The sequence below is a fragment of the Epinephelus fuscoguttatus genome, linkage group LG14 (genome assembly GCF_011397635.1).
Source record: "Epinephelus fuscoguttatus linkage group LG14, E.fuscoguttatus.final_Chr_v1".
In the NCBI taxonomy this organism is placed as follows: Eukaryota; Metazoa; Chordata; class Actinopteri; order Perciformes; family Serranidae; genus Epinephelus; species Epinephelus fuscoguttatus.
Genome location: NC_064765.1, coordinates 35,584,389 through 35,595,031, shown reverse-complemented (window position 1 = coordinate 35,595,031; position 10,643 = coordinate 35,584,389). Strand labels below are relative to the sequence as shown.

The window sequence follows — 10,643 nt, the reverse complement described above, 5'->3', positions numbered from 1 at the left end:
GTTAACCTGTTGATTCGAGGAGCTCAGTTAGCCTTTAAAAGTAACGTTAAAGCCTAACTTGAGGAGCATTATTATTGTTATTATCGTTATTATATTGAACAATCATTTTGCCTGTTGACATAACAGAAAATATGCTTTACATGTCATTTTGTTGTAGGGAGCAAGGAGCAAATAGAGGAGTTCATAAAACTCAAAAACGACCACCTGTTCACAGGAGCTAAAAACACTGCCACACTTGGATGGAGGTAACTGTTAAGGCTTAAATAAATAGCCCATTTGTACTCATTTGTATACATATTTGTATGTAAAAGTTACTTAAATTAAAATTAACCCAAATCCTGTACAAAGACCAAAGTACAAATATAATCTTTAGATCACACTGAGTGAATGTTGTTTTTGGGTGGGGGTGGGAATTTTATGTCTGTCCTGATGTCACCTTTTGTGAATCTTTACATTTCTGTGATAATGTGATCATGTGTGTTTACCTTTTGTCATGCTTCTCTCGTTTAAAACAATCCTGCAAAAACTGAGCCTGGAGGGAAAGGTGGAGCCCCAGCAGGCCAAAAACAGTGGGACAACTTAAAAAATATATATATAAAGTATGTGCAGGTTTGGATAATGATATGGAAACTACTAGAGCTGGGTTAAAAAAATCGATTTAATTGATTTGAATCAATTTTCCTTTAAATGGCACAAAATCGATTCATTAATTAAAAAAATCGATCTTTTACTATAACTATTTTCCTCCGTGGACGTGTTGTACAGCCAGTAGCAGACTGCAGTACTGTCAACCCAGGCAGTCTCGCGAAATCAGCATTTAGCACCTGAGGTCATGGTGAGAGATCTCGCGAGACGACCGGACACTGAATGAAGACAGAGCAGCAAACAATGGTGGGAGCGCATCTACTGAAGGCATGGGTCTAACGTTACAGTGCGAGTATTTTCACTCGCATTTTCCCCTAAAAATATAATGCTAATAATGTACACGTTTATTAAATGCACATCAGTTTCACAGAAAAGATTAAGAAATACCACTAAGCATCAGCACACTGCTAACCGTAGCCTCAGTTTGTGCCTCATACAGATCTGCTGGTAAAGTTAACTTAGCGTTAGCAAGCGTGATAAAAGGCGGCAGAGAGGCGACATTGTGCAAATAAACCAAAGATTTATTAATTCTCTGTAGCAGTAAACACTTGTTCCTTGTTAAATATACTTCGTTAGTTCTCAGAAAATATCTTAATATCCAAGCAAATTTTGTATCATAATTGAAATATACTTGACTAGGAGGTCTTCAAACCTAAGCTCTGTGACTTTGTCTACAAGAAAAATAAAATAAAAGCAACATTTACATTATGATTAACTAATCAAACAAATGTAACTAGATCTGCAAAAATTAATTGATTAATGGAACAATAATCAGTTATTAGATTAATTGTCAACTATTTTGATTATCAAATAATCGGTTTGAGTAGTTTTTTAAGAAAAAAAGTCCAAATTATCTGATTTAAGCTTCTTAAATATGAATTTTTCTGGTTTACTTGTTCCTCCTTTATGACAATAAACTGAATTATCTATTTGGTTTTTGGACAAAACAAGACATTTGAGGACGTCATCTTGTGGTTTTAACATTTTATGGACCAAACAACTAATCAATTAATCATTTAATAATCTACAACTCGATAATGAAAACAATAGTTAGTTGCAGCCCTAAATGTAACATATAATTTTATTTTATTAAAGATTAAAATTCACCTTCAATCTGGTTCAACACCATCTCCCAGCTGAAGATGGTGTCCTCTTCTGCCTCTCGACAGTTGGTTCCTCTGTCACTATAGGTGTAGGTGAAGAGTGCCTTAAAGGCTGCCTTTGTCATAGGTTCGTACATTTTGGTGAACAATGGTAGGAAGGCGATCCAGTTTTGCTTCACTAGGTCCCACAGCTTCCCGTAGGCATTGATGCCATCACTGAACTGTTTGATCATCCTTGCCGTTCTGAAGACCAGCACAGATCAAATATACATGTCATTATCAAGCATTTTGGATTCACTGGTTAGCTATTTATCTTAAGACATAATAGCTGAAATACAAATTATAATCTCCATGTAAAGTAACTGTATGAAATCACTGACTCCAGTTTCATTTTCCATGATGGGGACAGAAAGGGAAAAGAAACCACAGATAAGTAACTGACAAGAAAGAAATGTTCAGCTAATTTAAATGATCATCAGATGACAGCTTCTCTTTCTGTTTCACTGGTCAATAACAATGTCAACTCATGTCACAAAAAATAAATCTCAATGATTGCAAACTTTTATCATGTGAGAATAATTCCCAAAGACATAATCAGTTTGATATATTGTATGTATTACAGTCAGTTCAAGATAGTGGTGTTCTATTAATGTGTCATCCATTAATGTGTGTAACTGTAAATTTTTGTTTTACCTGTGTAAGTGTTTACCTGAGAAAGATGTAGTGTTTCACTACATACTATGAATAAATTTTTGAAAGATCTTCCACTGTGGCGCTGAAGACATGGGGGATGCCACACTCAGCGATCCACTCGCCAAGGTCGTGCTGCAGTGAAGTCATGTCCTCTGCGGTCTTGCACTGTTGGATCTTGGAGAGGGGTGTGAATTAGAACAATGTATATGTAAGTGCTTTTGTTTGTTTAAAATAAAATAAAAAATCTACATAATAATTATAAAGCACCCTTTGGAGTTTCACCTGAACTTCAGTGTCAGGCAGCACACGCCAGTCGAACTGGTCAAGTTGTGGCTCCTGGCCACACATGAGTTGAAAGAGTCGGATCCATTGCTCTGATGCACGCACCTCCGTGCGCAATGGACCACGCAATGAGGTTGCCGCCTCTGCAATACTTGTTTTGGTCCAAAGCTGCCTGGTCATATGTGAGGAAGACCTGGCCAGCCTGTCCCTCAAATATCCCCAGGGAGCTCTGCACCTCGATCATCAGGAGTCTAAAATAAATCCAAAGCAAAAAGAAATTAAACATGTAATACTACTGCACCTGAAAACAAGAACATGTTTGTTATCAAAGTTTGAACAGATTACTGGAGGCACTCAGACCTGAAAAATTCTCGTTGTGGCCCCCCCATGTCGTCTGCCTCCTCCCCTGCAAATTCTATGTGGGGTACGTGTGTCCAACAGAACGAGACTCTGGAAATAGCTTTCATTGCACTCTCCAGGAGTCTTTCTGCAAATGGATACTGTTGACACAGTGCCACGAGACAGGTGATGTTCCTGAAAGGACTTCAAAATTACTGCAAGATCCATTTCTTCCTAAAAAGTAAAGACAGTTGCATGAATTAAATCAGAAATGACTTAAAAAAAAATTATTATTGGTCAGTTTGTGGCACTTCGGATCTTAGATACCCTTAATAATAATGCCAATATCATTTTTGTCATTTTCCATTTGAGAAATGTACAATCAGTAGCAGTTTTGGTAAACAGAAAAAAACACACATTCCCATTTTTTTTTGCAGTGAAAATAAGTAAAGCCTACCGGTGGAGGACTGTCACTTGTCCCCGGAAGTGCAATGAAGTCATCGATGTCCTCATCATCAGAATCATCGATGACGAAGTCATCAATGTGAGATCTAAAATGGTATCAAAAAATGTTTGTTTGTGTCATGATTAAATATATCAGCCTTTCCAGAACTCATTCAAACTCTTTAGAAGCAAGGACTTGAACAGTGACTTTGAATAACACTGGTTTTGTACAAGGTTTACTCTACTGCTCTATTCATATATGACTGTGTAAAATCAAAATAGAAGATGAGCGTTAACACTGTTAAAGTGGAGAAATACGTGTCATACCTGTTTCCTACTTGTAGACCTTGAGAAGAACTGGTTTGTTGCTCTTCACGTGACCTTCTGTAAAAGTCCTTGAAAACAGAAGTTGTTTTATGAAATTATCTATATTTTTACAATAGGATTTGTAGAACATATTAGAAAAACATAGAATCATGGAAACATTGACATCTGGCGTCCCAGCATTCTCCCACTCTGAAGGATCCAAACTTGCTGAAATGAGGGAAACTCTGAGTTTTCCGTTTCAAAAAGGGAGGTAACTCAAACCAGAGAAAGAGGGGTACCTCTAGCCTGTTTCAGAGAGAGAGGTAACTTAAGCTCTCGGTCAGTTACCGTAGTAACAGACTCTATGAACCTAACCTGGTCGGGACCAGGTTTTTCTCAATGAACCTCGAGTTTCTCTCTGTCTCTGCCCTCTTTCAGAGCCACACACTCCATTTGATTTCCTCATTCATTCAGTCAGTCAGCGGGCGAGTTTTGGCGTAGCCTACTTCTGCCGTCTGTCCTTTAAAAAAATCATTAAAAAAAACGACCATGGCATGCCCTTTTGATAACGATCCAGTGGATGAAGGTGCAGCATTACTGCGCAGAGAATTAAATATTCGTCGGGAGATGGTTATCAGACCGCGCATAGATGTTCTAGCATTTCCACACAATTATCTTTTTGAGCGGTACCGTTTCACGTCACAGTCCATCATCTACATACACAACCTAATCCGTCCTTACATTTGCAACATTACCAGTCGTAGTCATGCTCTCACATCCCAGCAGATATTGTGTTGCCCTGCGTTTCTTTGCAAATGGAAGTTTTTTGTACAATATCGGAGATGCAGAGCACTTGAGTAAGGCAACTGTATGCAGGGCGGTCAGAAAAGTGTGCCTCGCCCTGAAACGGCTTTTACCCATCTTTGTCGTTTTCCCTGGACATAAACCTGTCAGAGCCATCAAGGAGGAGTTCCACAGGATTGCAGGCGAATGATGTAGAGATCTGTTACATTAATTTTAAATTTATTCTGTTAATGACATAATGACAGTGCTGGAACCTCAGACTGGCATTATTAATTTTAATTTCTTTTAGGATTTCCCAGTGTGATTGGCTGCATAGATGGCACACACATTCCCATCATGGCTCCCTCACATAATGAAGCCGATTATGTGAATAGGAAGTCCATTCACAGCATAAATGTGCAGGTACATGTAGGCTAGATTGACTACGGTTTCAAAATGTTAAAGCCTGCATCATAGTTCAACTAACATCCGACATTCTCTGCACTGTCAAGATCATATGTGATGCAGCCCACATCATTTCCAATATGGAGGCCAAGTGGCCTGGGTCTGTTCATGACTCGAGGATATATCCCAAGTCTAATCTGAGCAACAGACTGCAACGTGGTAAGCAGCCTAAAGATTTGCACAATATAATTCACTTGTCTCCCTCCTTTAATACACTCTAATGTAACCACTATACATTACAGGAGAGTTTGATGGCCTTCTGCTGGGTGACAGGGGTTACCCATGCCAACCTAGGCTGCTGACCCCTTACCCTGACCCTGAACCAGGCCCCCAACAGAACTTCAACCGGGCTCACTGCAGGACGAGAGCCCGGGTGGAGATGACCATAGGCCTACTGAAAGCCCGTTTCACCTCAGGGTGACCCCTGAGAGGGCCTGTGATATTATTGTGGCATGTGTTGTTCTTCATAATATTGCTACTATTAGAGGAGAGCAACACCCTGCCCTACAAATTGAAGACCCTGATGATGACCCCATCCACCTGCCAGCTATCCAGGACGGCAGAGCAGTCAGAGACACCATATGCCATAATCACTTTAGAGTTTAAGTCACCATCATCACCACCACCACAGCAGTCAAATAAAGACATAAAACACATTTCATTTGGTCTTCTTTACTGCCTAAAAATACAAAAGCTAGTTTAGTTAACGTTCCAATAGTTAACATAATTAACATAATTCATCTGTGACCATGCACCTACCTCTAACTTGTGCTCCAGTATTTCAATTTCCAGATCTGCCCTCCTAATCCGGCGGTCCAAGTATAGCATTTCTTTGTCTGTTTTTTGTATTTTTTTCAGCAGGTGAATCTTGTACACTTCTTTTACTGGTAACTGGGAATACATAAGGAGGACATTAAATTATACAGTTGCACATAAATTCCACAGAATGAACTTCTGGTGTTTACTGAACATCTATCTCTCTGTGTCAATCTGTGCATTGGAAATTGAGGGACCCTCCTGCTGCTGCCCAGCCATGCTCTGTTAAAAAGGATGAGAATGTGTTAATACTTCAGTGTAGGCTAAATGTCACACTCCATATTCCACCAGAATGGTAAGAAATGTGAATGGGAAGAGAACTATCAGTAACATATCAAGATGTTACCTCTATAGGCCTTTCTGGATCCCCCTCTGTAAAGGCAGCAGACATAGTTTCCTCATCCTCTTCATCCTAGATGAGTGATATGTTTCAGTATACTTAAACTACCATTTGGCAACATCTTTGGAGTATTGCCTACTTACATTTACAAGGTCTGTTGTGGCGTGAGGGGGCTCCACCAGGCAGATGGCACCATCAGAATCTGTTGGGACAAAAGAAAAAAAAAGACATGAAAGGGAAATAAATATTTGTATGAATAGGCTCAACAAAAAAGATATATAGGCCTAGGCATATTACATTTTATAAAGGCACTTGTGTCTTGGGGGGTAGGCTCAGAGGATGAGCTCCCTCCAGGGATTCCCTCAGCCACTGGCCTTCCTACATTCTGGCTTAGGGCCAGCTCCTCTGCCTCCGTTAGAGGTGGCGGTGCTGGGCCACCACCCGTTTTGCGGGCATCTGCCTTCTTTCTGTCGGCTGAGTAGAAGTAAAATCCTACTGTTAACTTATAAAGCTCTAAATGGTCAAGCTCCGTCATATCTTAGAGAGCTCATAGTACCATATTATCCCACCAGAACACTGCACTCTGAGAACGCAGAGTTACTCGTGGTCCCTAAAGTCTCCAAAAGTAGATCAGGAGCCAGAGCCTTTAGCTATCAGGCTCCTCTCCTGTGGAATCATCTTCCTGTTATGGTCCGGGAGGCAGACACCGTCTCCACATTTAAGACTAGACTTAAGACTTTCCTCTTTGATAAAGCTTATAGTTAGGGCTGGCTCAGGCTTGCCCTGTACCAGCCCCTAGTTAGGCTGACTTAGGCCTAGTCTGCCGGAGGACCCCCCTATAATACACCGGGCCCCTTCTCTCTCTCTCTCTCTCTCTCTCTCTCTCTCTCTATTACTGCATCTTGCTAACCCGGCCATTCTGGATGTCACTAACTCGGCTTCTTCTCCGGAGCCTTTGTGCTCCACTGTCTCTCAGATTAACTCATATCACAGCGGTGCCTGGACAGCGTGACGTGTGTGGTTGTGCTGCTGTGGTCCTGCCAGATGCCTCCTGCTGCTGCTGCCATCATTAGTCATTAGTCATACTTCTACTGTTATTATACACATATGACTATTGTCACACATGTATACTGCCAGGTATTAATACATACTTTCAACATATTGTACCGCAGTAACCAGAACTATAACTATAATATTATTACTTTCATTAATGTTGTAAGATACTGTCATTACCTGCATCTCTCTCTCTCTCTCTCTCTCTCTCTCTCTCTCTCTCTCTCTCTGTGTCATATGGATTACTGTTAATTTATCATGTTGATCTGTTCTGTACGACATCTATTGCACGTCTGTCCGTCCTGGAAGAGGGATCCCTCCTCAGTTGCTCTTCCTGAGGTTTCTACCGTTTTTTTTTCCCCGTTAAAGGGTTTTTTTGGGGAGTTTTTCCTTATCCGCTGTGAGGGTCTTAAGGACAGAGGGATGTCGTATGCTGTAAAGCCCTGTGAGGCAAATTGTGATTTGTGATATTGGGCTTTATAAATAAAATTGATTGATTGATTGATTGATTGAAGTCTGTGTTAGTTTAAATAGGCTTAATTATTTAACAGAACATGATATAGATGAGAAGACATTTATGTGTGTGAAGACAGCATAGTCAAACAGCCACTTAATATTTACTTTACAATGTAAAACATGATCAAAATGAGGTACTCCTATGAGATTATGCCGAGGTATTACCTGTTTGAACAATGTTTTTATATTTCATCCTAAGCTGCTGCCAAGTGCGCTTCTCCCCCGCGGGATTGCACCTAAATGAAATAAATTAATAGGCTACCATTCAAGCAGTTTTCCCCAATAATATTATTGTGATTGCAAAGGACTACATTTAAACTTACGCATTGACCCGAGCAGCAATGTTCTCCCACGCCGTCTCCTTCTCTCTAGCAGCTGCAGCGGTGTTGCACTTCCTCCTGAAAACATGTTCAAAGTCGCCGTATGACCGCATTAATATCTCTAATTCCAGTGGGGTGAAAAACGCTGCCCTCCTCTTCCCCGTTGCCATGGTGACTCGTCGAATCGGGGCTCCATTGATGCTGGCTTTTTATAATTGTGGTGCACGCACTTAACTCCAGGTGAAACTACTCCGAGTTGATCAAACTGATTCAAATCAGCTGTTCTGGAACCGGAAACTCGGAGTTTCCTATCTCAGAGTAGATCAACTCAGAGTTCAGGATTAGACTCAGAGTTTGTTGAACCTGCTTTGTGAAACGGACCCCAGTTTTACTGTGAAATTCCCATTGTCTTGTCTTATTGTCACATCCTCTGTGTGTTCTTTGTGTAGTTGGACTGAAGTTCAGTGTCCTGCCTTCCTGTGGTCTCCTCCTGTGATTAACTAACGTGTCTCACCTGTGTTGATTCCCCCACCTGTGCCTGTACCTGTTTCTCCTCATGCATTTAACCCGTGTGTTATCCTTATATTGCTGTCAGATGTCGTATGTCTGTCGCACTTGCCAGGGCTGTGTTAGAGCTGTGTTTTCCTAGTTGTATATTGTGCATGTCCTCCCCGTAAGTAGATAAAAATGGTGTTGTTCATGGTTTTTGGTTGTGTTGATTTATGTGTTCTGGTTTATGATAGTGTGACAATAATATTCTCTACTACGTTAGCTTCAAGCTGTTACATTATGGATGCCTGATGTTCAAACAATGTACCTCGTGATAAACACTGATTGTTGCATGTTTATAGTGTTTGCTTGACCAAAGTCTTTCATGGCAGTCCCTGCTCACTACCTGTAGGAAATAGAATGGAATAAAATCATGTGATCTTGGGTTGATGTCGCAGTATCACCCTTGCCCTGTTTAGATTGGATGCAGCAGTTCAACAGCATTTAAGAAACCATGCCGCGATCAATAATTAATGTAGGCAGATGTGTATCTTGCTGCAGGGTTGTCTCGCTGAAAAAATTAGAGGACAACAATTGTATTTGGTACCAATAACCATTTTAACTAAACCTGCAAGTCAACAGTAATGTTGATTAATGAGCATTGTCTATATAAGTTAATAAAATTCAAGTTCATGCCTACATTAAAAGCCAATAAATTGTGTACATTACCTAAGCCGATCTTTGTCAGATGGAGGCACTGTGCGTGGGATGGAAGGACCATTTCTTCAGCACTTTGCAATAGGAAGAGCCTCGCTCTCCATACCCCACCTTCGCTGTTTGCAGGTTCTTGTATGCAAAAAATGTAATGAAATCCATTATTTTTTGACATTCAAATGTGTAAGTAATACAGTTAAGAATTTTACCTTCACTGTCTCCTCACTAAGCAGAGGTGGGTAGAGTAGCCAAAAATTTTACTCAAGTAAGAGTATAGTTACTTTAGAATAATGTTACTCAAGTAAAAGTAAAAAGTAGCCATTCAAACATTTACTTGAGTAAGAGTAAGAAAGTACTTGGTGAATAAGCAAGTACTCTGAGTAAGAGTAACTGACCTCTGATTTATTCGTTTAATGATCAGCGCATGAATGTACCGGTAATCAAATACACAAAATATAAAATAGCAATGAACAAATTCAGATATTGCCAAAGAACAACAACTAAGACAATAAATTATTGTTGTTGTTATTATTATTATTGTTATTATTATTGTTATTATTATTGATTTTTATTTTATTTTTTACAAAGTAACATAAATTAAGGCAAATTTAGCCACAACAACCTACATAGAGTAGCTTACTACTTGCATACAGAGGTCTATGAACTGTCCATAAACTCTTTGTGTTGTGTCTGTGTCTGGCTATCTGTGACCCCGTGTGTGTGTGGGTGTGTGTACGCGTCGGACGGTTCACGTCTCCATGTCGCCCATTAATCCCTGATCAGTGTTCACCTCGTCGGGCATTATCCCTCACATAACAGTGCTGACATCATCCTATTCACAGTTTTTATACAGTCTTCACAGCCAGAACACATTGACTGACCGCAGTGTGTTTCCTTTAATATGAGGCGGAGTGGCTGGCCTGTTTACCGCAGAGATTTTGTGTGCGGTCATGTGACTGCTTGGCTCTGACTGATTGGTTAAACGGAGGCAAACGTCGCTAGTGGCTGCATTTGATTAGTGAAAGGCAGTCATGTGACAGAGCCTCAATTGGAAGTATCTCCGTCAAAACATAAACAAACATGGTGCATTGGATTGATAAGAAGTAGCGAGTAGCGACCAACATGTAGCTCATGTAACGGAGTAAAAGTACTGCTTCTAAGTACCGCTTCTAAATGTAGTGCAGTGTAAACACAACATTAATAAGTGGAGGAGGCTCTTTAATGACTGCTGGTCTTGACATGGAACTAGACTTATGGGACTCGCATCAATTGTCTGCTTCACCTGCTGGCTGTTCAGGGTCACAAATCTGCTAGCTAGCTTTTCCAGTGATATGA

At 40.4% G+C, this 10,643-nt stretch overlaps 1 pseudogene; it reads left to right on the top strand.

The window, feature by feature from the left end:
- The first annotated feature begins 4,361 nt into the window (after window positions 1-4,361).
- On the top strand, window positions 4,362-5,666 carry LOC125901400 (putative nuclease HARBI1; annotated as a pseudogene).
- The last annotated feature ends 4,977 nt before the right edge of the window (window positions 5,667-10,643 follow it).